Source organism: Erpetoichthys calabaricus, chromosome 11, assembly GCF_900747795.2.
Source record: "Erpetoichthys calabaricus chromosome 11, fErpCal1.3, whole genome shotgun sequence".
NCBI lineage: Eukaryota > Metazoa > Chordata > Cladistia > Polypteriformes > Polypteridae > Erpetoichthys > Erpetoichthys calabaricus.
In genome coordinates, this window is record NC_041404.2 from 68,322,613 (window position 1) to 68,347,031 (window position 24,419).

At 40.1% G+C, this 24,419-nt stretch overlaps 1 protein-coding gene across 3 annotated transcripts in view; it reads right to left on the minus strand.

The window, feature by feature from the left end:
- ccdc120a (coiled-coil domain containing 120a) overlaps positions 1–24,419 on the minus strand; it is a 240,217-nt gene that overhangs the window by 81,098 nt on the left and 134,700 nt on the right. The window contains exon 1 of one of the 3 annotated variants that reach the window (XM_028813285.2): positions 1,271–1,549. The exons of the other annotated variants lie outside the window; for them this stretch is intronic. The gene's annotated coding sequence lies outside the window, so the exon portion shown is untranslated. Of the gene's footprint in view, positions 1–1,270; positions 1,550–24,419 lie in introns of those variants that run through there. 3 annotated transcript variants of the gene reach the window in all.

The following is a 24,419-nucleotide window of genomic DNA, read 5'->3' on the forward strand; positions in this document are numbered from 1 at the left end:
AAGTGTTTCAGAAATGCCCAATCCTCAGGCAGAGAAAAGTCAAGAACAAGGAAATGGATACAGTCGACCAATGTGTGTTAACAAAGCAGAGCAAACAATATCAACTATGCTCGCCTAAACTTACATCTTTGCCCCTGTAGTAGTAGGGTGTTGTATAGTGTTAGTCATTATGGAAGCAATGAGAAGTCAAGCAAAATGACGCTTTTTATTGGCTTAACTGAACGGATTAAAAGGTGTCATTTTGCTTGACTTCTCATTTTTGCACCCAAAATATAGTACACGAGTGACAACATGGGGTACCTGTATGTTTTCTAACCTGTTTGCCCAGATCAGGGTGACAGGGAGCTGAGCTAAGACTTATCCCCAGCAAAACTGGTGTACAAACTAAATTCATTTATATGATGTTTTCAATCAATGGAACTTCAAAATTACAAGTCTGTAGCTTTAGTATACAAGTTTTTACAAACAATTCTGACAGGTTAATTATTACCTCACAATGTGCCAGTGATAGGAATGAAGTAGTAGCCCAGTGGTTTAGTGTGTAACAACTTAACCAGTGGGCCACAGTGATTGATACTCATTATAAATTATAATAACGGGGCTGGTACACTGGGCATCAGCTATTACTTGGGCAAATAAGTCAATAATTAACAATTTTTAAACATGTCACATAGAACCAAATCTAACAAGAATGAAAAATGATAAAAGGTAAGGTTTTCATCTTTAATGACTTCACTTATACATTAAACATTATAATTGCTCTATTGAGGTTGATTAAACAATAAACCGAATTGACTTTCCTTATTTACCACACCAAAAATGAAAGAAAAGGCAAATGCAGACATATACTGGTAGACAGTCACCTAGTAAATAAACACTGAACTCAGACACCGGCACTATGGGAGAACTCAACTCAAACTCTGATCTCTGAGCTGCCACCGCGTCACTGACCCATCAAGGATTACAAAGTGTTAACTGCGGGGGGCACCTGAGGCAACCGTATGAGGAGGCTGCGCTTCATCTCGGCGCCGTAGTGCGCGGCCGAACGGCTTTGTCTCTTAAAAAACCGGTATCTCCATAATCCACAAAACGGCACTCGCACTTGCTACCGGATTTCTGGAGTGTCTTGTTTGAGTGCATGCAGAAAAGTATAAAGTGCAAACCTTAACATTCATCCCTGTATTCACTTCGCTTATGTGAATTAAAGAACACGGTAATGAGGGCAGTGCTGCCAACGCTTCTGAAAAGGCGAATTTTCTAATTTGCTTACCTTATCCGACAGAAAACAAACTCGGCGCCACTCTGCATCTCCGCTTAAGTTACATCCAGAATGAGTTTAAAAGTTGTCCACTCGCTGTAACTTTGAAACGGAGTTTTTTTCCTTTTTTGCGTAGTACTGTCTTTATCTGAACGTTTCTGTCTCAGAAAAGCTTAATGTTCATGCTTAGTTACATTTTCATTATCATCATTATTATTATTATTTGTATTGTACTTCCCACGTACAGTAAGACAGCAGAACAGGCTGCGCTTGAGATCAGCGCTAAGGAGCGAATGGCTTTAAACAAGACCGCACCAAAGTTGCGCGTCAAGAGGGGTGGGTGTCGCCAGTCGCTTACCTTTCCTGTTACAAACATGACGTCTTTTTCTTCCTCGCATAAAAAAATCAGCCGACACTAATTTGTTTTTGATGCGATATATATGAAAAGTAAGCTTATTCCATTTTAAAAGGCGCAGGAATTTCGTTAGGCACTTGTCTTAAACTTTTCTTCTGCTTAGTGTATCCCACCTATTTTGAAGCTGGAGAAGCGCTTTGGTTTCCTCCAGGATAGGTGCTTATTGAGTTGATAAGATTCCAAAAATTCTTTTCTTTGCCATTTTCCTGTATTTCTTTACATACACGATTGTAACATTGGCATTCCATGCAGTGCCTAATCCTAATCTTTGTCAAATATTAATTAAATACACTCCTCCCACGAAGAGGGGTCAAGTGTATTAGTCAAGTGTATTACTGAAGCAACTTCATTGTTTTGTTCTTACCAGGACATTCCTTTATAGAGTTTATGGGAGAAAACTGCAATTAAAATCCTTTTAGCGGATCCGTTTTCCACTAATCCTATTGATGTTAATGAAACATACAGTAAGCTCTTTATAAAGTTTCTTACACCCATCCGCCCGTTTTCTAAAACCTCTATATCCAGTACTGGGTCACAGGGATAATTAATCTGTCCCAAGAGAATCGTACAGAAGACAGTGACAATACCTGGACGGCACGCCTGCTGTCACTGGTAAAATATAGTTACACCTACTCGGTATCTGCTCAACAACAACACCATAATTGCAGAACGTCATGGAAGAACATGATGCAACCCACACCCCTAAAGGAAACGTACGTACATTTCAAGGGAAATGTCCAATAATTCTCATATACTACTCTAAAGGAGTCCATGAACAGTTGCTTAAAACGTTTTTGCACTTGTCAACCGAAATGTTGATTACAACTTACTTATCTCCAATGGTAGCCAGCATGGGTAGCATTGTGGCGCAGTGGGTAGTGCTGCTGTCTCACAGATTCGCCATTTGCATTATTGTGGAGTCTGGACGTTCTAACCGTGTGCCATTGGCTTTTTCTTCAGATACTCTGGTCAACCATCCACATCACCAAAGAAGTGCAGGTTAGGTTAACTGGCAATTACAAACTGTGTGTGTGTGGGTGAGTGTAAGTGGGCCATGCGATGGACTGGCAACCCTTCCACTGCTGGTTTCTGCCCCATGTCCATTGTTGTCAAGATGGGCTCAGTCCCTCACCTCCACAGCTGTGAACTGGATCCTTATACAGAAACACCGAACCTCTGCATCCACCACACATGACCCACGTGGCTCTCATGACCACTGCATTGATTGTAATCTTCACTGTGACTTCATTTACTTATGACTTCAAACATTATTTCTTTATTTATGTTTACATTTACCTTTTACTACATATTTACTTACAGTGCATCCGGAAAGTATTCACAGCGCATCACTTTTTCCACATTTTGCTACGTTACAGCCTTATTCCAAAATGGATTAATTTTTTTCCTCAGAATTCTACACACAACACCCCATAATGACAACGTGAAAAAAGTTTACTTGAGGTTTTTGCAAATTTATTAAAAATAAAAAAATTGAGAAAGCACATGTACATACAGTAAGTATTCACAGCCTTTGCCGTGAAGCTCAAAATTGAGCTCAGGTGCATCCTGTTTCCCCTGATCATCCTTGAGATGTTTCTGCAGCTTAATTGGAGTCCACCTGTGGTAAATTCAGTTGACTGGACATGATTTGGAAAGGCACACACCTGTCTATATAAGGTTCCACAGTTGACAGTTCATGTCAGAGCACAAACCAAGCATGAAGTCAAAGGAATTGTCTGTAGACCTCCGAGACAGGATTGTCTCGAGGCACAAATCTGGGAAAGGTTACAGAAAAATTTCTGCTGCTTTGAAGGTCCCAGTGAGCACAGTGGCCTCCATCATCCGTAAGTGGAAGAAGTTCGAAACCACCAGGACTCTTCCTAGAGCTGGCCGGCCATCTAAACTGAGTGATCGGGGGAGAAGGGCCTTAGTCAGGGAGGTGACCGAGAACACGATGGTCACTCTGTCAGAGCTCCAGAGGTCCTCTGTGGAGAGAGTAGAACCTTCCAGAAGGACAACCATCTCTGCAGCAATCCACCAATCAGGCCTGTATGGTAGAGTGGCCAGACGGAAGCCACTCCTTAGTAAAAGGCACATTGCAGCCCACCTGGAGTTTGCCAAAAGGCACCTGAAGGACTCTCAGACCATGAGAAAGAAAATTCTCTGGTCTGATGAGACAAAGATTGAACTCTTTGGTGTGAATGCCAGGCGTCACGTTTGGAGGAAACCTGGCACCGCTCATCACCAGGCCAATACCATCCCTACAGTGAAGCATGGTGGTGGCAGCATCATGTTGTGGGGATGTTTTTCAGCGGCAGGAACTGGGAGACTAGTCAGGATAAAGGGAAAGATGACTGCAGCAATGTACAGAGACAGCCTGAATGAAAACCTGCTCCAGAGCGCTCTTGACCTCAGACTGGGGCGACGGTTCGTCTTTCAGCAGGACAACAACCCTAAGCACACAGCCAAGATATCAAAGGAGTGGCTTCAGGACAACTCTGTGAATGTCCTTGAGTGGCCCAGCCAGAGCCCAGACTTGAATCCGATTGAACATCTCTGGAGAGATCTTAAAATGGCTGTGCACCGACGCTTCCCATTCAACCTGATGGAGCTTGAGAGGTGCTGCAAAGAGGAATGGGCGAAACTGGCCAAGGATAGGTGGGCCAAGCTTGTGGCATCATATTCAAAAAGACTTGAGGCTGTAATTGCTGCCAAAGGTGCATCGACAAAGTATTGAGCAAAGGCTGTGAAAACTTATGTACATGTGATTTCTCAGTTTTTTTATTTTTAATAAATTTACAAAAACCTCAAGTAAACTTTTTTCACGTTGTCATTATGGGGTGTTGTGTGTAGAATTCTGAGGAAAAAAATGAATTTAATCCATTTTGGAATAAGGCTGTAACATAACAAAATGTGGAAAAAGTGATGCACTGTGAATACTTTCTGGATGCACTGTGTATATTTGGAACTGTCAATAGTAACTGTGCTTCTCATAGTTTAATGTTTACTTAATTTATTGTCTACTCTTACATACTTTAATTCTATAGGCTCGCTCCAGATGATACTTTATTGTACTGTATAGTGACAGTAATGGTATCTTGCATCTTGCAACTTGATTTGAGGGGTGTGAGAATGTTAGCTAATATTAAAATGCTCAAATAAAAAAAAATAAGACTGTTCACAAACTAATGCACACAAAGTATGAACTGCAGTTAAGATGGGGAAATGTAATAATCATTCAGTTACTGTTTAAACCACTGTGGGTCGGCCCTGGCTGTTCTTTCATTTCATGTACATTTAATAGAGGGCCTTCCCTCCCCTCAATCCTAAATCACTTTGCAGACTAACGACACATAAATATGTAAGTATACTTAGTTTGGAGCACGCAAAAAGTGAAATATATTCATAAGGTATGTACATGTTTAAAAATTAAGGTGAGATAGTGCTTCTTCAGAGAATTTCCAAAGAAAGGACCAATTTTAAGACACTAAAGAACCATCCACATAAAGGTTCCAGAAAGAACCTTTATTTGCTATCTATCTATCTATCTATCTATCTATCTATCTATCTATCTATCTATCTATCTATCTATCTATCTATCTATCTATCTATCTGCATGGGTTCATTATTTTAAAAACACAGGCTAAGTCCGGGTTTTCTTGACCTCTTAGAATCCTGCTAGGTAGCCTTCTATACATTAAAGATTTCTGTTTTGTTCATATATTATGAACCCTTTCAAAGACTAAAGAACCATGCATCATACATTGCATCAATCTTGTCTTTGCACAATGTCTTGTTTTGTTTGTGTTTTAATTTTCATTTTTAAATTTAAAATTTAATTCTATTTTTAATTTAATTTTAATTTTTTATTTGCACTTCATGTTGTTACACTGTGGACCCTGAGCTTCGAAATATCGTCTATCTGTATACTTATGGTTGAGATGGCAATAAAGTCCGCTTTGACTTTGACTTGACTTCAGACGCAAAGAACCCTTCTCCAAAATGAAATATTCCTTTATGAAGGTTTATGAGGAATCACACAACCCAATAAAGTGCTGTTATATTAAAATGTGTAGTCAGTGTCAAAAAAGGAATTTGCACAGTCCCAGAAAAATCACCAGTGTTACACGAACACTTAAAGTGTATACGTATCGATCCAATCTTTCTATACTTAAATTTTATGGTTCCATTACTTCTGTATATATTTTAAGGTTAAGAGTTCATTTAATATTGGCTGTTTAGCCGTGTTGCTTCACCTCTATTACAACACAATGACTCCTTACTGATTTCGATGGACTCATGTAAGCCGCCCATTCCTCATACCGTCCCCGGCACTGCTTCAGATACTTTATACACCTAAACCCCCAGACAGTAATATTTGAATGCACTGTATATCGTAAAATATAATCGTCATGAAAAAATGTAATATGATATAAAACATGCTAACATAGCATAAATGCATGCTGATGCTAATGTTATTGTGTTAAAAGGTGAAATAACTACTGATGCTTCAGTAAATGTAGCGGCTATTTTAAAGTCTTGCCAGAACGCACAACGGTTAAACTATATAACAACTCGAACCTTTGTCGATAAGTAAAGTTTACATAACCTCCTTGGTAGCTGACCTGCACTAACAGAACAGAAGCTTAATTTCATATTTAGGCGAAGTTGTCTAGAAAATATCCAGGAGTTTGCCCGTACGCACACTCGGTGTCGTTCCTGCCTTGCGCCAACTACTGGCGGCCCCGCACAACGACATACAGTACAGTGCAGTCCTAGGAAATCCATACATTCTTGAACACGTAATAACGCTGAGTTGTGGCTGCAGATTTCTGTCCTGGGAAAGACAGGAACCAGTAAAAGGCTGATTCAGCCAATACATTGATAGTTAATACGAAGGACCGTCAGTCAAGAGGATGCTCAACTCCTTTTAAGCTCGTAACAGAACCCTACCTTTCCAAGGGCGGCGATTCTGGCGTCTTCCTGAACAGCACAGGAGGTCTATACTTTCAATCAGAATGTGTGTTAAGGTCTTTTCATTACTTTTTAATGTATATGCCCACGTTTGCAGCTCCTTTGCTGTGTCATTAGCGGGGCTGTTCAGCCCGATGGCGGTCGTGTCCCTCTTCCGGCGGCTCGAGTGGTTCGCACCTGTCGGGCGCCTCAGCCTTTCTGTGTATTCAGCTGCGCACTGTCATCTCGACTCAACTCCGAGTTACCATTTACATGTTTGCATATTATCGCTATGGTGGCGTAGTTAAACTTTGCATGCCAGCAAAAAAAAAAAAAAAAAATTAGAAGTTCCTATGGTAAAAAATGCATTAGTCTGAAGAAAAATAAAAATATGTCGTGTTAGAAATACTCCATGATTCCAAAAGAAATGACAAACCTTGGCCTAATTTCAATTTTATTTATTAAAATTCTATTAAGCATGGCATTTATAAAATTCCAGGCCGTCCTGTCTATGTGGATTTAGCATTCTTCAATGGAGAATCTCCATCTTTATTATCCACAGATGTGCAGGTCAGGTGAACCAGTGACAGTAAATTAGCCTGAAGTGTAACAAATGCAAGAGGGGGCTCAGTGGTGCCCTGTACATGGCTGTTTCCCTGCATTACATTTGATGCTGCTCAGTTAGGCTCCAGCACCATGTGGCCCCGAATTGGATTTAGTGGGTTTAAAAATAAATAAATGACTGAAACTTAAAAAATGCTCTAAAATAATCCTGACTCCACATCCTGGGTTGTTTGCTGCCTTTCACCTGATGCTGCCTCCCACTGAACAGATAACAGACAGATGGATAAAATAAAACTCCCAACACTTTTGTTGTAAGGTTTTTTAAAAGATTTGAACTAAGTGATGAAGACTGATGTCATGTCAGGCCAGGTCAGGTTGGGGAGCATACACTAATACAGTGCATTGCCGCACCCACAACATGACAAAACAGCTCAGGATCCTGGTTGGCAAAGCCCCCAGGCAGACCGTTTATCTGCCGCAGCCAGGTATTATGTGGGCATCCCCTTGGCCTTGTCCAGCCACTTGAGTCCTTAACAGCTAGGATCCTGTGAGCCTGTTAACCCTTGGGGAATTGCGCCACATGGCTGTAATGTCATTACTGATACTCTCTCATAATGCAGGTGATGTGCCTCATTCAGGACTCCATGAGCAACTATTCATTCGACACAAAGTCAAACCAGCATTACCCAAGGATTCTCTGAAGAGACACAGTACTAAAGGAGTTCAGTCTTCATCTCAGGTCACTGGATAGCGTCCATGTCTCATTGCAATATAGTAAGACAGGAAGTACCAGGACTCTAAGGACTTGGACATTTGTCATTTTTGTAAAGATATTGGGAGTGTCACACACCCCTTTCCAGTGACATCATGAGCATCCATGCTCTCCCAATCCGTCTACTGACTTCATAGGAAGAGTCTCCAGAGACTTGAATGTCACTGCCAAGGTAAGTAAACCACTCGACAAGGTCGACACTCTCTCTGCAGACAGATACACTGCTGAGGGTTGTGCCCAAGAAGTCATTAAAGGCTTGCATCTTAGTTTTTATCTAGAATACTTGCAAGCCCAGACACTCAGTCTCCTCTTTCAGTCTCTCAAGAGCCCCGATCAGAGCCTCCATTGACGCTGCGAACATCACAGCATCATCAGCAAAGGCAAGATCAGTGAATGTGTCTTTACCAACTGATGCCCCACAGCCGCTGGACCCCACAACCTTGCCCAAAACCCAGTCCATGCAAGCATTGCAGGCCCCTCATGGATCCCATGATTATCAGAGGTGACTGTGTGCAGAGGGTGCAGACCTATAAATACCTGGGAGTGCAGCTGGATGATAAACTGGACTGGACTGCCAATACTGATGCTCTGTGCAAGAGAGGACAGAGCCGACTACACTTCCTTAGAAGGCTGGCATCCTTCAACATCTGCAATAAGATGCTGCAGATGTTCTATCAAACAGTTGTGGCGAGCAGCCTCTTCTACGCGGTGGTGTGCTATGGAGGCAGCAAAAAGAAGAGGGATGCCTCACGCCTGGACAAACTGGTGAGGAAGGCAGGCTCTATTGTAGGCATGGAGCTGGACAGTTTGACATCCGTGGCAGAGCAACAGGTGCTGAGCAGGCTCCTGTCAATCATGGAGAATCCACTGCATCCACTGAACAGTATCATCTCCAGACAGAGGAGCAGCTTCAGCGAAACACTGCTGTCACTGTCCTGGTCCACTGACAGACTGAGGAGATCGTTCCTCCCCCACACTATGTGACTCTTCAGTTCCACCTGGGGGGGTAAACGTTAACACTATACAAGATTATTGTCTATGATATCTGCCTCGCACCCTCCACCTTTTATTTTTTAACTTGCATTGTGTTTTTATCAGTCTTTAATTAATATTTGTTTTTATTAGTATGCTGCTGCTGGAGTATGTGAATTTCCCCTTGGAGATAAATAAAGTACATCTATCTATCTATCTATCTATCTATCTATCTATCTATCTATCTATCTATCTATCTATCTATCTATCTATCTATCTATCTATCTATCTATCTATCACTTCGCTCACCAACCCCCCGTCCTGCGCTACGCGCCAGCCACTTAACATCTCTGCCGCTCGTGTTGTGAAGAGGTGAACGCACCCCAAGGAGACGTGGTTGCTCCTCGGAAACCCCCTGTTAAACGGCGATACAATGGGAAACAAATACAGTTTTTTTTTTACCTCATCTTTTCTCAATCAGCTGCTGGATTGCTGCTGCTGCCGAGCCGCGTGATTTGCATTTCGCAGGGTACTTTGAACATTTAAAAGCCTGTACAGCAGCTGTCCTACTCGTGATCTTTTATTTCCAGCCCCGGGCATGGGTAAATCTGTTGGCACAAAGTCTTGTCTTGTGGGACGTGAGTTCTTGATTTTTTTTTAGTTTATAATTTAAAAACGGAATAAGAATTTGAAAATCTAACAACATCACATTAAAGTTTGATAAATTCTGAAAAGAATTATACCAAACATATATATGTAGGTTTTAAAATAAGCCCAATTTAAAGCGTCACAAAAAGCATCACATAAAAACGTCACATAAAATCATTGCACAAAATCGTTGCACTTTTAGGCTTAGGATTTTATATATATAGAGAGTAGATGTATACAAGTTTAATTGTTTAGGCTCATATAGTATGTTGAATAGCAATGAATAGCTGAGACAGTTTAGATTCTAAAATGTATAATTGTTATCATTTGTGCCTGTCATATGGTTTTCTACAGGATGTAAGTACCACAGTGTGTCACAAGGTATTGTTGCACATTTGTCAGATGCTATTACCCAGGGCCATTAGTGAGGTCATAATACAGGGCTATTCAATTACAAATTCAGTTGGGCCAGATTGTCAAACCAAGAAGGTTAGCTGGGCCAGTCATTTTAGCGGCAAAGCAGCTCGTAATGACACATTTTAAAACCAACACAAACAAATTTATTGAAAAACATAAGGTTTATTCGTTGTTTCTCTTTTAACTTTGGTCAGTTTGCAGAGCAAAAGGTGCATACAAAAAGAGCTGAATTAACAGAATCTGAGGTAGCCCCTATTTTTTCCACTTACAAAAGAAAAAAAAACTGACCTAGGCTACATATCTGACCTATCTGATCACAAAGTGCATAAAACAAAATAGTGCACAGTAGTAGGCTATTAGAAATAACATTATTTCCTTTTGAAACAAAATAAACAACTTGCACACATTTGACCCAGGAACATCTCAAAGTGCATAAAATAAAAAGTGCACAGTATTCACAACTATAACAACACTGAGGGAACATATTTTAAATCACCATGTGTGATTAGGCATGCCTCTGTTACGCATCCCACATTATATTGATGTATTGTAGGCTACAGTTACCCTGCTGACTTAGTGGGAGAAGTGACATTTTTTGTTTTGAACGAGAGCAGTGACTTTAGGCTCGTAAGTTGTCAATGCAATTCGAAGGCATTGGTGGAGACTATGATCAGTCAGGGAGCAACGAGAGTTGCTTTTTATGGAGTTCATGTGTGAAAAACTTGACTCACATGTATATGTTGATCCAAACATACTGAGCATGACGATCGCTACTTTCTTAATGTTAGGGAACTGATGTGCGTTGACATCAGTCCAAAACATTGCAGGCCCGTTAGTGGAAAGCTCCTGTGCCATGGTTACAGATGACTGCATGTCAACAAGTTCGAGTGTGAATTTCCCCTCGTCAATGGAAGGGACCAGTTTCTTAGCTCTGGCGGATAAGTCCCCTTCTATTGCAACAGTGAACGGGTCTCTGACAAAAACGGCAAACTCTGTGGGCAGATCAAGTCCATCCAATCGACCAGCAAAGTTATTTTTCAACATCGCAATGAAATCTGTCATCACATCCGTGATTTGTGCGGGGGATGAGATGCATTTGCGGAGTGTCGGAAAATGTAGCATTCGGTCTGTGCTCAAATCATTTGCGAAAAGGTCCAGTTTAACTTGGAATGCGCGCATCTGTTCCACAAGGTCGATGACAGTTTTGTCTCTGCCTTGTAGTCCCAAATTGAGATCGTTCAGGTGTTTGAATATGTCGCTCAGAAAGCAGGCATCGGCCATGAAGTTGTCGTCCAGTATGCGACTCAAGTGCGTTTCTGCCTTTTTTTGCTTGCTGCCGCGGAGGAAAGTTATGATCTCTTCTCTGAGACCGCAGAAACACTCCAGTGCTTTGCCTTTGGACAGCCACCTCACGTCATTATGCAAAAGAAGGTCGTGGTGCTCAGCAGACATTTCTGACAGCAGCATGCGGAATAAGCGGTGTTGGAGGCTTGATGTGGAGCGAATAAAATTAATTATAGCCATAACGCTGTCCATTGTCGTTTTGAGCGCCCCGCTTAGTTTTGCGCACAACACCGCCTGATGCACAATGCAGTGTAAGGAGATCAACTGAGGTGCAACAGCGGACCAACATGCTGCCAAACCATTCACTTTCCCTGTCATGGACGGAGCCCCATCTGTCACAAGCATGCACACACGCTTCATATCCAGACCACTGTCTTTAAAAAAGGCGGAAATTTTCCCAAAGACTATATCGCCAATTGTGTGTCCTTCTAACGGCAGTAGGCCGAGCAGCTCCTCTCGGAAGCATTTGCCATCAAAAAAACGGACATATATGCACAACTGAGCAGTATCAGTTTTGTCTGTGGACTCATCTACTGCTATAGACATAGTATCAGCTTTCATCAGGTCTCCTAACAGCGTTTCATACACATCTGCAGCAAGAATTTCAACCCTACGAATGTTTGAAGTGTCTGACAGGGGTACGTTTTTTATAGCAGATACCACGCTCATTTTAATTTTATCGTCATTTATCACCTCATCCACGACAGCCAGCATACAGTCCTTCACGGTTTCAGAGTCTGTGAATGGCCTTTTCTTTTTTGCCAGTATCCAGGAAACACGAAGGGATGCTGCAGTAGCTCTCTCTTGGGCTGTGAATGACCGCACCATGGTAGTACTGCTCCGGTTGTAAGATGCAATCAAACTCTGCACTTTTGCAGGCCTCTCTTGAGATCCCTCTGGAAAATTGGTGCGAAAAGTGTGGTGTTTCTCAACATGATGCCTCCGCACATTGTAATCTTTAAATACTCCAACGCACTCATTACAAATTAAACACATCGGTTTGGCGTTTGGATGTGGCGGTAAAATAAACAAGTATTTGTCAGTCCAGGCAGGGTTAAACTTACGGTTTTCATTGGCAATTTTACGTTTCAGTGTTGAGAAAGACATATTGATAGTAATCTAAGCTACTACCTGCACGCTCTGCATTGTTTGCGTGTTGCAGGCTACGTAATTTACGTAGGAATGCACGTTTTTGGCGGGACCATAGACATAATAAATACTTTATATTTATATTAATATACTATATATTTATATTAATATAATATATATATATTTATATTAAATTATATTAAATAACAATTTATGAATAATATATATTAATTTATTATCAATGGGCGGAACCACGGGCTGGGCCACTCAGAGGTTGATTCTGGGCCGCATGTGGCCCGCGGGCCGCCAATTGAATAGCCCTGTATACATTACAGCTATTTCCATATATGTTCTTACAATTGGAACACAGGCACTTCCTCAAAGCCACATGACGAGACTGTGACAAGGACTGGTCCAGCCACACTGGTGTTTACAGATCAGTGCCAGGTACCTTCTCAAATGTTGTCAGTCCAATTCAGAGTTACTGGGGACCAAAGCCCATGTGAGCTGAAGTCAGCCCTGGACAGGGTACCAGTCCATCACAGGACGCACACACACACACACACACACACACACGCACACACACACACACACACACACACGCACGCACACACACACACACACACACACACCCACACACACACACACACACACACACACACACACACAGTGAATATAATGTCACCAATTAACCTAACTGGAGAAAACACAAATTTCCTGGAGGAAATCTCACATACATGTGGTGAAAAGCTTCAGATTTAACAATGACAGTTGCCAGTGATGGGGTTAATGGATGTTGGATTCGTGAGACAGCAGTGCCAAGGAAAGCACCAACACAAACTACCAGACCACAAGGGGTAAAAAAAACCTGAATACAAGACCATATGGGGCACCAGATATAACATGTATGTAGTATTCATAGAGTAACTGAGAAAATACCAAAATATATTTAGACAAAATATCCTTCACAGTTAAATCCAGTTCAATCAAATCTAATAAAAATTATTACTATAAGAAATTAAATTGTAGCATTTATATTCTTTTTTAAAGATACAGGTGATGATATTTGCTATACTATGATTATTGCTTCCTTTGTAACTAATTGTGTGAGGAAAATGACCCATATGTATAAAACAGGAAGCTTAAAATATTAACACAAATTTTCCATTACTGGTATTCCTAATAGACTTTAAATGGACATTTAAGTAGTTTTTAATTTTATCAAACAGCCTAATAGGCGATGTGTGACAAATGGCAAGGTAACTGAGTTATTTTAGTGCAGGTGCTCTTTGTTACCAACAGGAAATAAAGGCAGAGGAGCCCACTCTTTTATTTGCATACATATAAGCGCTATGTTTAGGAGAACAGACCCTCAAGAACAAAGCCAAAAGTGTTAGTAGTGAGGGGAGGAGGGACGAGGGGATTTACAGATCCGTCAAACTTCATGTCAACACATTTCCATATAAAATGCATCAGCACAGGGCTGGTCTTACAAGTTAATAGTCTGTTTACATTCTCATTTCAAATCATTTTAAACACCTCCAGAATAGATCCTCTGAATGTAGTAAGCCGACTCACAAATGTTTTGGACTTAAAATGAACTCACTTCATTGTAGCTTAGCATAACATTTTCAAACTCATGTGATTTCTGAAAATGAGCCAAGCTAAAACTGTAAGCAAAAATGTCAGGAGAAAAAAAAATTACATGGTCGTTCTAACGATGGCTCTAATTTGGTATAAATAAAACAGTTACCATAGTTGTGGCCAAAGCATTATTAAAAATATCCATCTATCCACCCAGAATGACACATTGTTTTCAATCTCAAAAGCAATTAATCCAGTTCTGAGCTGCGCAGTACCAGAGTGTTTCCTGGGCAATATGGGGTGCCTGTCCATTGCAGGACCCACTGAAGAACATCCCCTCACTGGTCAATTTTGAATAACCAGTTAACCTGAGTGGTGTGTGGGGCACAGGGAGAACATGCAAACACCACACATGCAGTGGCCAGCCTAGCATTTCATCCCAGGAGGTGGCATCCCTGAGGAAAATTGCCAGTCCAGCCCCCTTTGTTCATATGAGTGTAATCCTGTACAACACCAAGCACATTTATTTAATAACTTGACAACATCAACAACATTTACGTATACAGCATATTTTCATACATTTCAGGAATGTAGCTCAAAATACTACAGATGTTCTGTTCATTGCCTGTTTAAGAGATTTTAAAGTTTGTTAGGCTCACTAAAGGGCACGTCCTACTGGACAGGCTGTGGACTTCAGAGGGATCTAATTAAGAAATTCACAGTCCTCAAAGTCACTGACAAAATCATTTGGAATCCTTTCAGCTAAATACATGAAACCTACACTTGAAGCTACCAGAGACAAAAATGGGGAATAAACTCAAGCAGAAACCCGACAACAGATCATCAGAGTCCCCGTCACTTTTTCAGAAGTAACTAAGTGAGCTCTTCTATTGAGTTGTGTGTCCACTAGCCCACCAGGTAAGCTAGAAGGGCAAACCCATTGCAAACATTTAACTGGTAGTTACAGCAGTGTATGCACCATCATTTTCTGTATGTCATTATAAATGACATCTTAAAAATGTTTCCATTTAAGGTAATGCATCTTTCTTTTTTTCCACATCTACATAAAATCACAATGACTAACAATTTAAACTAACGAGTTACTGTCAAAAACCTTTTAAAAATCCTATTCTTTCCAGAAAATGCATGGCAGTTTGTGAGGAATTAACACCCTGATGTTTGAAGTAGTGCAGATATTTAGGGAATGTTATTGTTTCACCAGAGCTGGTAAAAATTTGCCAGCCCACACGGACAATGGAAAAGAGCCTGTAGCTGGAATCAAGATCAAAAGTCAAAAATGAACAAGTCTGATGAACGTGAGACTAAACGCAATATATGAACAAAGCTCAAAGTTAGTCAAAAAGATAACAAGAATTTCAAAGTCTAGCAAAACGTTTATATACAATTATACTGATGATGTCAAGTAATGCTACCTCAAAGGCCGTGCCGCTACAAACAGATGATTACGTCCTAATGATAGGAGCGCAACATGGTGTTAAACAAATAATAACAATAACATAAAACAATAGATACCGACAAAACAAAAGTAAAACCAAACCAAAAAAGAAAAATATAGTGGCTCAGAGCAAAATATCTCTATATAAATAAAATCCAACGTCTGTCTGTCAGTATGTCTGTCCGCTTTTCACAAGAGAAATACTTAATGGATTTAGATCGTGTTTTTTTCTATAATTTGCTTGATTTTGCTATAATTTGATGATTTTGCAACTTCTGTCATCACGCTAAGTATCATAGTTTGCTTGCGGTACCGATTTATTTGTGTGAATCTGAGATAGATTCCGAGTGGGCTGCGGCCACTCACGCGCCAGCCTTGGGGCATAACCTTAACTACGATTATTTAGCAAACATGCGATTGATTTTGCGACTTCTCTTATTGCGCTATGTATCATAGTTCATGTGCAGGAGCGATATAGTTGCGCTAATCTGAGACGGAGGCTGCAGGCCGAGGGGAGGGGGAAGCGTGACGTCAGGAGTAGGGAGCTGGGCAGGGGCCTCCTCACTGTCCTGTTTCACTACTTATGCGGGCAGAGGCGTGGGAGACAGCTAGTATTAAATAAAATAAAAAATAACTAACTTGAACACATTCATAACAGTTATACTCTGATCAAATACTATTTTAACCTAATTTTCTGAATATAAAAAAGCATTAATTAATTATTAACTCCAGACAAGCTATGGCAGAGATAACTTGACAGTCAAAAGTCAGAGTAGTCACTTGGTTCATCCATTTCTGTTGGTGGTTCTAGTGCTGTCTACACAAAAAGAAATTCCGTTACACATCCATTTTCTTAATCTGCGGATCATCACAAGGGTAGCTCTTGCTCCTGGTTTGGGTCATTTGTCATTTGGGAGCTACCATTCTCTGATGTTTTGCCCTCTTGCTCAGTATATCTGCCAATGGAGGAACAGTGGCTCAATGGGGACATTTTCCCACCAATCCCTACAGCTGTCCATAATGTTGTGTTGACCCCCAACTACTGTCCTTCCCCCATAACCATAACCAGTAGCTTGCTTTCTCCACTTCGTCTGCCAGCTCTCTAGTAGCCTTTCTTAATTTAGAACCAGTCATGCCAGTGCTGTGAAGGACTTGGATGTTTGCTGTGCTGACAAAACTCCGACATCCAACTTCCACAGGGTGTATGGTTGCATTCTAACTGTAAGATCCAAGTACTTAGATCTTTTCTGCTGGTTTCTTCTCTGTTCAATACAGAAGCATGGCAAGATGGAGCCTATCTGAGCAGCATCAGACGCAAGTTAGTTATCATGGTGTGGGTGCCAGTCCATTGCAGGGCACACTTACCAGCATATGGTATTTAGATTCACCAGTCAACATAATGCGTGTGTGTTTATGTTGTGGGAGAAAACCAGAGATCCCAGAGAAAATCTTCACCAATGTAGAGAAAAATGTGCAAACTAACAGACTTTGACTGGAAAAGGATTTAAAGTCAATCAAGTATCTGAGGCTGCACTAGCCAGATTATTAATATGGCACAATAACATTCATTAAAAAAGTACTAACAGGAAAGTCAAAATATTGTAGCAACAAGACACTCATTCCTAAGTGAGCTGTACTCATTGAAGAGAGTTGGGGGTGGGCGGGGGGGCATATGCATGCTTATTCTTCCCTATGGTAAGACATACTGTACATAAGCCTTGAAATATTTAGGAGTAGGATGAAGTTATGTCAATAAATGTCTCATTCTCTTCCTGAAAGAAATGAAAATGCAAATTGTCTGTGCTAAAATTAGCTGGGCCCCCAAGGCAGGAAAATCAGACAAATGCTGCGTACAAATAAAGAAGTTGACAGCCTAATGAATGTGTTGCTGTTTTAATTTATCAAATTTCAGACCTCACTGTCCATCCAGTGTGGCAGAGGTATGATATAAAAATAAAGAAGAATACAAAAACATGTACAGACTACATGCTAGTAACGCACCTTTGATGCGTGACCCTTAATTATGTTAACTGAAGAAATCAGAAGAAGCCTTGATTCCTGAATACCGGAGTTCAGCATCCATGGAAAAACAATTTAGGTCATTTAACTGAAAGCATCTTGCCTTACAGGTGTTTCTGTTCTTTAACAATACACAAATTTAAAGGTTAGAAATAGAATAATTATGAAAGAAATGGAAAAAATGAGGAAGTTTACTAAAGCACTGGCTTGAACTGAAACTCCTTAACCCCTTAATACTAAAAAACTAAAAATTGAACAGAAACAAAACAACTGTTGGAAATATTAAGGGTAGTAATTTATACATTAAGCCAAATTTAAACAAATTATAGATAAACAATAATATTTCCTATCTAGCAGGTTCATTGTCAAGTGAGGACATTGATTGGAATTCAGTTCTATTATCTGAGGCACCAGCATGAACTTTGCCCGGAGACTCTGTTTGCATCCCACAGTTCAAAGACACGGCCTGATGTGCTGAGAAGTGTGTTTGAGCTGTGCTGTGTGCATGAGCATATCTTGTGATCTTGGTCAGACCACCAGCACAAGATGGGTTATATCCATTGAAGACAGTGAGGGTCAGGCTCTCATAGTCCTATACTGGAGATCAGGCTAACACAATTTATGTTTTCATGATTATTAAGTGAACAAATAGCGTTGATTTTAAGAAACAGGGGTTAAAAGGTGAATGCAATCAATGGGTCTTCAATTCTTATTATTTTTATTTCTATTTCTATAGGAATACTGAATGAATGAATCCAGAACCTAAAATCCTGGGTCATGTAGTTGAAAAGGAAACCGTCACAACATTTAGAAAGTTTAGAAGTTATTGGGGCAAATAAGTTGACAGCTGACCAAATGAGCTTGTATGCAGACTCAGAAGACACACTTAAGAATTTAATGAACGGATCAGGGTCATAACTGAGGTTGTAACCCAGAATCAAACCAGTCTGTTTTCAAAATTCAACGGTCATTTGTCAGAAATAGGGTGAAATGTCAGTAAGAATAAAAAAAAAAACGAATCACAAGCAAACACTTCCGATTTTTATTCCAATCACTATTGTGCTACCTGTGTAAGATGCGTAATTAATGCAGACTTCAGCATTAACGTTTGCAGTGCACCATGCAATGTACATGTCTCTGTTATATGCCATATGATATGGGATTCATTAAAGCAGTGTTAATGTTTGTGATGTACCATCTGTTGCAATGACAACTTCAATGCACTTTATTACTAAAAATGTTTGTGATGTGCCATTTGTTGGAAAGACAAATGCAATGCATTTTATTATTACAAATGTTTGTGATGTGCCATCTGTTGGAATGACAAATGCAATACATTTTATTATTACAAATGTTTGTAATGTGTCATCTGTAGAATGACAACTGCACTGCATATGTCTCTGTTATATGTCATTTGGTATGGGATTCGTAAAAGCTGTGTTAATGTTTGTATGCACCATCTATTGGATTGACAAATGTAATGCATTTTATTACCAAAAATGTTTGTGATGCACCATCTTTTGGAATGACAGAGACATAACAACCAGAGAGACACACAGACAGATACTTAGACACTTATCCTTTTATTAGGGGTGGATGGCTGTTTTGGAAATGTAAGTGCTGATATTTATACTGTTGCACAATAGATATCATTCGCAATGCATTCCCAGGTCATTCTGGCATTGATTGTCAAGAAGAGTTGCATCTAATATGGTGGCTTACTCAGCTAAACAAATTAGTCATTGCAAAATAAAGGATACAAAAATCATAATTGTAAAATAAAGACCTCCAAAAATAAGCCAAAGTAAGAATCCTTGATGTAAACAGACTAAACTCATTTTGTTTGTTAAACTTAAGTTGTAATACTTTTAAATTCAGTGAAAAAAACAAGGGTAGTGACCCCCATTTTGACCAGGAGGGTGCTCTACAACAATAGACTTGCATTGAGCAAGCCCCAAAATATTACAAATATTTTTATTTCTGTTGACATTCCCCAGTATGTGGTAACTTTGCAAGGATACTGGAGAGGACAGCCAGTCTGGCTCTCACCTGTACATCTCTGTGGCACAGAAATCATAAATGAGTACCTGGTGCCATCACGGGGCTCACCCCATGCAACAGCTGGACTTTAGGTTGGCACTAGGCAACCTGGAAGTGTTATAAGTGATAAAGCCCCTTTCAGCTTGTCTCAGGTTGAGCTTGCAGTTGGGAGGTAGAGACGGATGAAGGCTTAGCAGATGAGAGGAAGTAAGGGCAATATAAGAGAAGAAGAAGAAGAAGAGATTACTTTTGAAGGTGAGGGGGAGCTTTACTTCTCAGATTCAAGGTGAAGTCTTGAAATTTTTAGTTACATGCCTTCTCAGAATAGCAACAATGACACAATACCAATATAAGGACACACATGTACATAAAAAACATACATCAAATGCAGAGTAATCATATACACCATACACGACCGACTCATTACTAATGCCATCTGAGGCAAAACACATTTTTGATGCTTGTCCCCCCATATACCTTTACCATGGCCTACAATATGTAACGTGATATAGGGTTCATAATAAAATACTTCCACAATGCAGTACTTCCTCAGAACAATGGACACAATCATAAATAAATATTATTTGTAAGAGCCAATCTTAGAAAGTTAAAGTTTTGAGTGTGATGAAGACCATGGAGAGACTGCTGCTTCACCACCTGAGGCCACAGGTTCAACACGCCCTCGACCCTCTGAAGTTTGCATATCAGGAGAAGGTGGGAGCGGAGGATGCCATCATCTATATGCTACACCGATCACTCTCCCACTTGGACAGAGGCAGTGGTGCTGTAAGAATTATGTTTCTAGACTTCTCTAGCACCTTCAACACAATCCAACCTCTGCTCCTTAGGGACAAGCTAACAGAGATGGGAGTAGATTCATACCTGGTGGCATGGATCGTGGACTATCTTACACACAGACCTCAGTATGTGCATCTTGGGAACTGCACGTCTGACATTGTGGTCAGCAACACAGGAGCGCCACAGGGGACTGTACTTTGTCCGGTCCTGTTCAGCCTATATACATCGGACTTCCAATACAACTCGGAGTCCTGCCACGTGCAAAAGTTCACTGACGACACTGCTATCGTGGGCTGCATCAGGAGTGGGCAGGAGGAGGAGTATAGGGACCTAATCAATGAGTTTGTTAAATGGTGCGACTCAAACCACCTACACCTAAACATCAGCAAACCCAAGGAGCTGGTGGTGGATTTTAGGAGGCCCAGACCCCTCATGGACCCCGTGATCATCAGAGGTGACTGTGTGCAGATGGTGCAGACCTATAAATACCTGGGAGTGCAGCTGGATGATAAATTAGACTGGACTGCCAATACTGATGCTCTGTGTAAGAAAAGACAGAGCCGGTTATACTTCCTTAGAAGGCTGGTGTCCTTCAACATCTGCATTAAGATGCTGCAGATGTTCTATCAGACGGTTGTGGCGAGCGCCCTCTTCTACGCGGTGGTGTGCTGGGGAGGCAGCATTAAGAAGAAAGACGCCTCACGCCTGGACAAACTGGTGAGGAAGGCAGGCTCTATGGTAGGCATGGAGCTGGACAGTTTAACATCTGTGGCAGAGCGATGGGCGCTCAGCAGGCTCCTATCATGTATGGAAAATCCACTGCATCCACTAAACAGTATCATCTCTAGACAGAGGAGTAGCTTCAGCGACATACTGCTGTCACTGTCCTGCTCCACTGACAGACTGAGGAGATTGTTCCTCCCCCAAACTATGCGACTCTTCAATTCCACCCGTAAACGTTAACATTATACAAAGTTATTGTCTGTTTTTACCTGCATTATTATCAATCTTTAATTTAATATTGTTTTTTGTTTCAGTATGCTGCTGCTGGAGTATGTGAATTTCCCCTTGGGATTAATAAAGTATCTATCTATCTATCTATCTATCTATCTATCTATCTATCTATCTATCTATCTATCTATCTATCTATCTATCTATCTATCTATCTATCTATCTATCTATCTATCTATCTATCTATCTAATGTTTGCTTAATTTGAACAGAATATAATTTCTTCCATAGTCATAGACAATGGTATAGTCTTTTCCCCCTATAAATTAGTAAGAGATAGAACCTTCTTGCTATAAACTGAGAAACAGTGTGATAATAAGCTCTTGTTGTGTTTAGAACAGGTCCCAGTAAACAGGGACTTGAAAGACCAATTTTCTACTCAGAGATGGGATAAGCATACAGTTTTCTGACCGCTTTGAAATGGTTCAGAAATGAAGTGATTAGTAACGATTTAAGATATAACAAGATTAAGCTTAGAACTGAACTTTTCTTATTATACATTTTTCCCTTTTTTGCTATATTAATTTTCTTTTTTGTGTGAACTGTTTTATTTTGAAATTTAACTAAACACTTAAAAATGAAGATATTTTGTCTGTGGAATCATTTCTGCGTATCAGGCCTTTGTTGAATCCCATTTTTTAAGTTAGAGCTGCTGAACTTTGGTAACTTTGGGAAAACGCAGCTACATTATTATTTGGGGAAAAATGTGCAAAATGTAAATAATTAGCTTAAAATCAATAAAACACATTCATTACTGCTTCAGTTTGACCCAAATCTATATTTTTATTGTGATTTACGATGGTGAAATTGACTGTGAAACAAGACTGCCACATCCTTATCTAAACATTTCTGCAGTTTCAAACTTCTGTCCTGCAAGCTAAAAGACACTTGTCCTTTCTATTTGCACATTGTCAACTTAAGAGACATTTAGCAGACATTGTGCCTATAACTGACAACCTCGTAAGCTTCAAGAATTAAAAAAAATGTACAAAATAACAAACATATACACAATACAAAATGCGAAAATTACCGGCAGACATTCGGTTCTGACATGTAGTTTTGAAATGCACATGATCCCTTTTCATACTTGACTGCTTGCAGGCTGGCACAGCAGTGTGAACTGTAGTTCTGAGATCTGAAACTTTTAATATAAAGTATTTCTTACAAATTTTAAGGGCAGTTGTATAAAAGGTGTTGTTATTTCCACATGGTGTGACTGAAGTGAATGCAAATACCCTTAAATGAAAGTCTGAAATGTGCATTTTAATTCCGTCTGAATTGTTTGATTTATAATTTTAAACTGTGGAGCAGAGAGATAAATCAAGGAAAAATGTGTTTATCCCAAACATTATGGAGAGCACTGAATGTATGTACTGTAAGTCTTATGGTTCATACTTAACTTTTGTTTTTTGGCATTATTATTTTGTTATGTTAAAAAAAATACTCTTCGTATGAAAATACCACACTGACCCCAAATGCCGCTTCATCTACTCATGACACCCATCAGCCCTGATAGCATATTCGTAAACAGAGTACATATACAAGAAAATCAAAAATATTTGTTATTATGGCTTACATGACCACCCCTGGTTAATCTGGGACAGCTCTGATATTCTGTAGGTAGGCCTTAAGACTTGGGCTTTGCTGGTTGAGTTCCTTCTGTGCATTGTGCCTGTAACTCTCTGGTAATTCCTTCTGCCTCTTTTTGTTTCCTGCTTTCAGATCTCCTGAGCCTAACTTTAGGTTTGGGTCATCTGACAAGCACCTGTTAGTATAACGGAGGGTCACAAAAATGTTAGACAAAAACTACTTCTCAAAAGACAGTGGTTTAATCCTCTGCCAAGTCATGTTTTAATACAATAGGTCCTAGCCAGGTACTTTGTAATGTTTAATATCCTGTGGCTAAAACAAATCTAGAATTCTACCATTGCAAGCATTTTACCTGAAGAAACTTCTCACCACCAATTGGCAGGCTGATGAACCACAGAGGACAAAGACTTGCTCAGCTGCTTCTGGGAAGTCCACCCCGCCTAAGCTTCTTTGGACCGCTAGTGATCACTCAGTAGCATATTGAGCAGCCAGCAGACATCTGAAGCATCTGCTGCTTAATGTCCTCCAGCTAGGCTTCAAGTAAATAAACTTCTACACGAGTAAGACCCATGTTATCAGGGAAAAAGAAAACTTGCGGAAACAAAAGCAAAAGTTTATTCTAACTATGCAGTTTATACTCTGTAGATTAATTAATTTCAGGAACAAAATATCATTAAGACCTGACCCTGTCTTAAAAGTAATAAATGCACACAAATGCCCTCCAGTGAGATCTACAGTACACTAGTCCAGTTGAGCATGAAGTAGCAACTCATATCTGAACTAAATAACACGTCTTTTTAAGATCACATCACCCCAGTGAACTTACAGAGAAAAACGCGTTTTTAAATTTCTAATGGTTTCTGAAACAATTGATCCCAGGCCTACTACGGTGGTCAGACTTTAAACACTCAATATTATGAGCAACGTGGTGAAATGATTATTGACATGACCATAAATCAGAGTCTAAGGTAAGGAAGGCTGTGTTCACCTCTGAATTTTCCAGTTATGCAAATGTTGTCTAATTTGAGCATAATGGTATGCTTTACCATTAGTTTATTATCTGCAGGCAGCACATATGAACACACGTATGTAGAGTTAACAAAAAATGGCGCCCTGCTGGCATTCTGTTTGGCAAAGATGCTCCTTCAAAACTGCTGTCCTCTGCCAGAATGAACTGATCACCATAAAATTTTATACTGAGAGAAGACGAATACTAAAAAATGTTAAAGTGTATCTGAGACTAAAAATGAAAAGGTTCAGACCGTAAACCTTATGTAGCATTGATAGACGTGTGGTATGAGGCTGAAGCAAAGGATCAGGTTGAAAACCATCACGTGTTTTTTCTTCTAACCCATCTTCTCTTATGATTACAGGAATGTAAGGAGCAGGACACTGTCCCGACAGAATGGGGCACCATGTAGTAAAAAAACAGTCGATCTTATATGCTCATTCACATTAGGCAGTTTATTTAATATGCAATGTATCTGGGA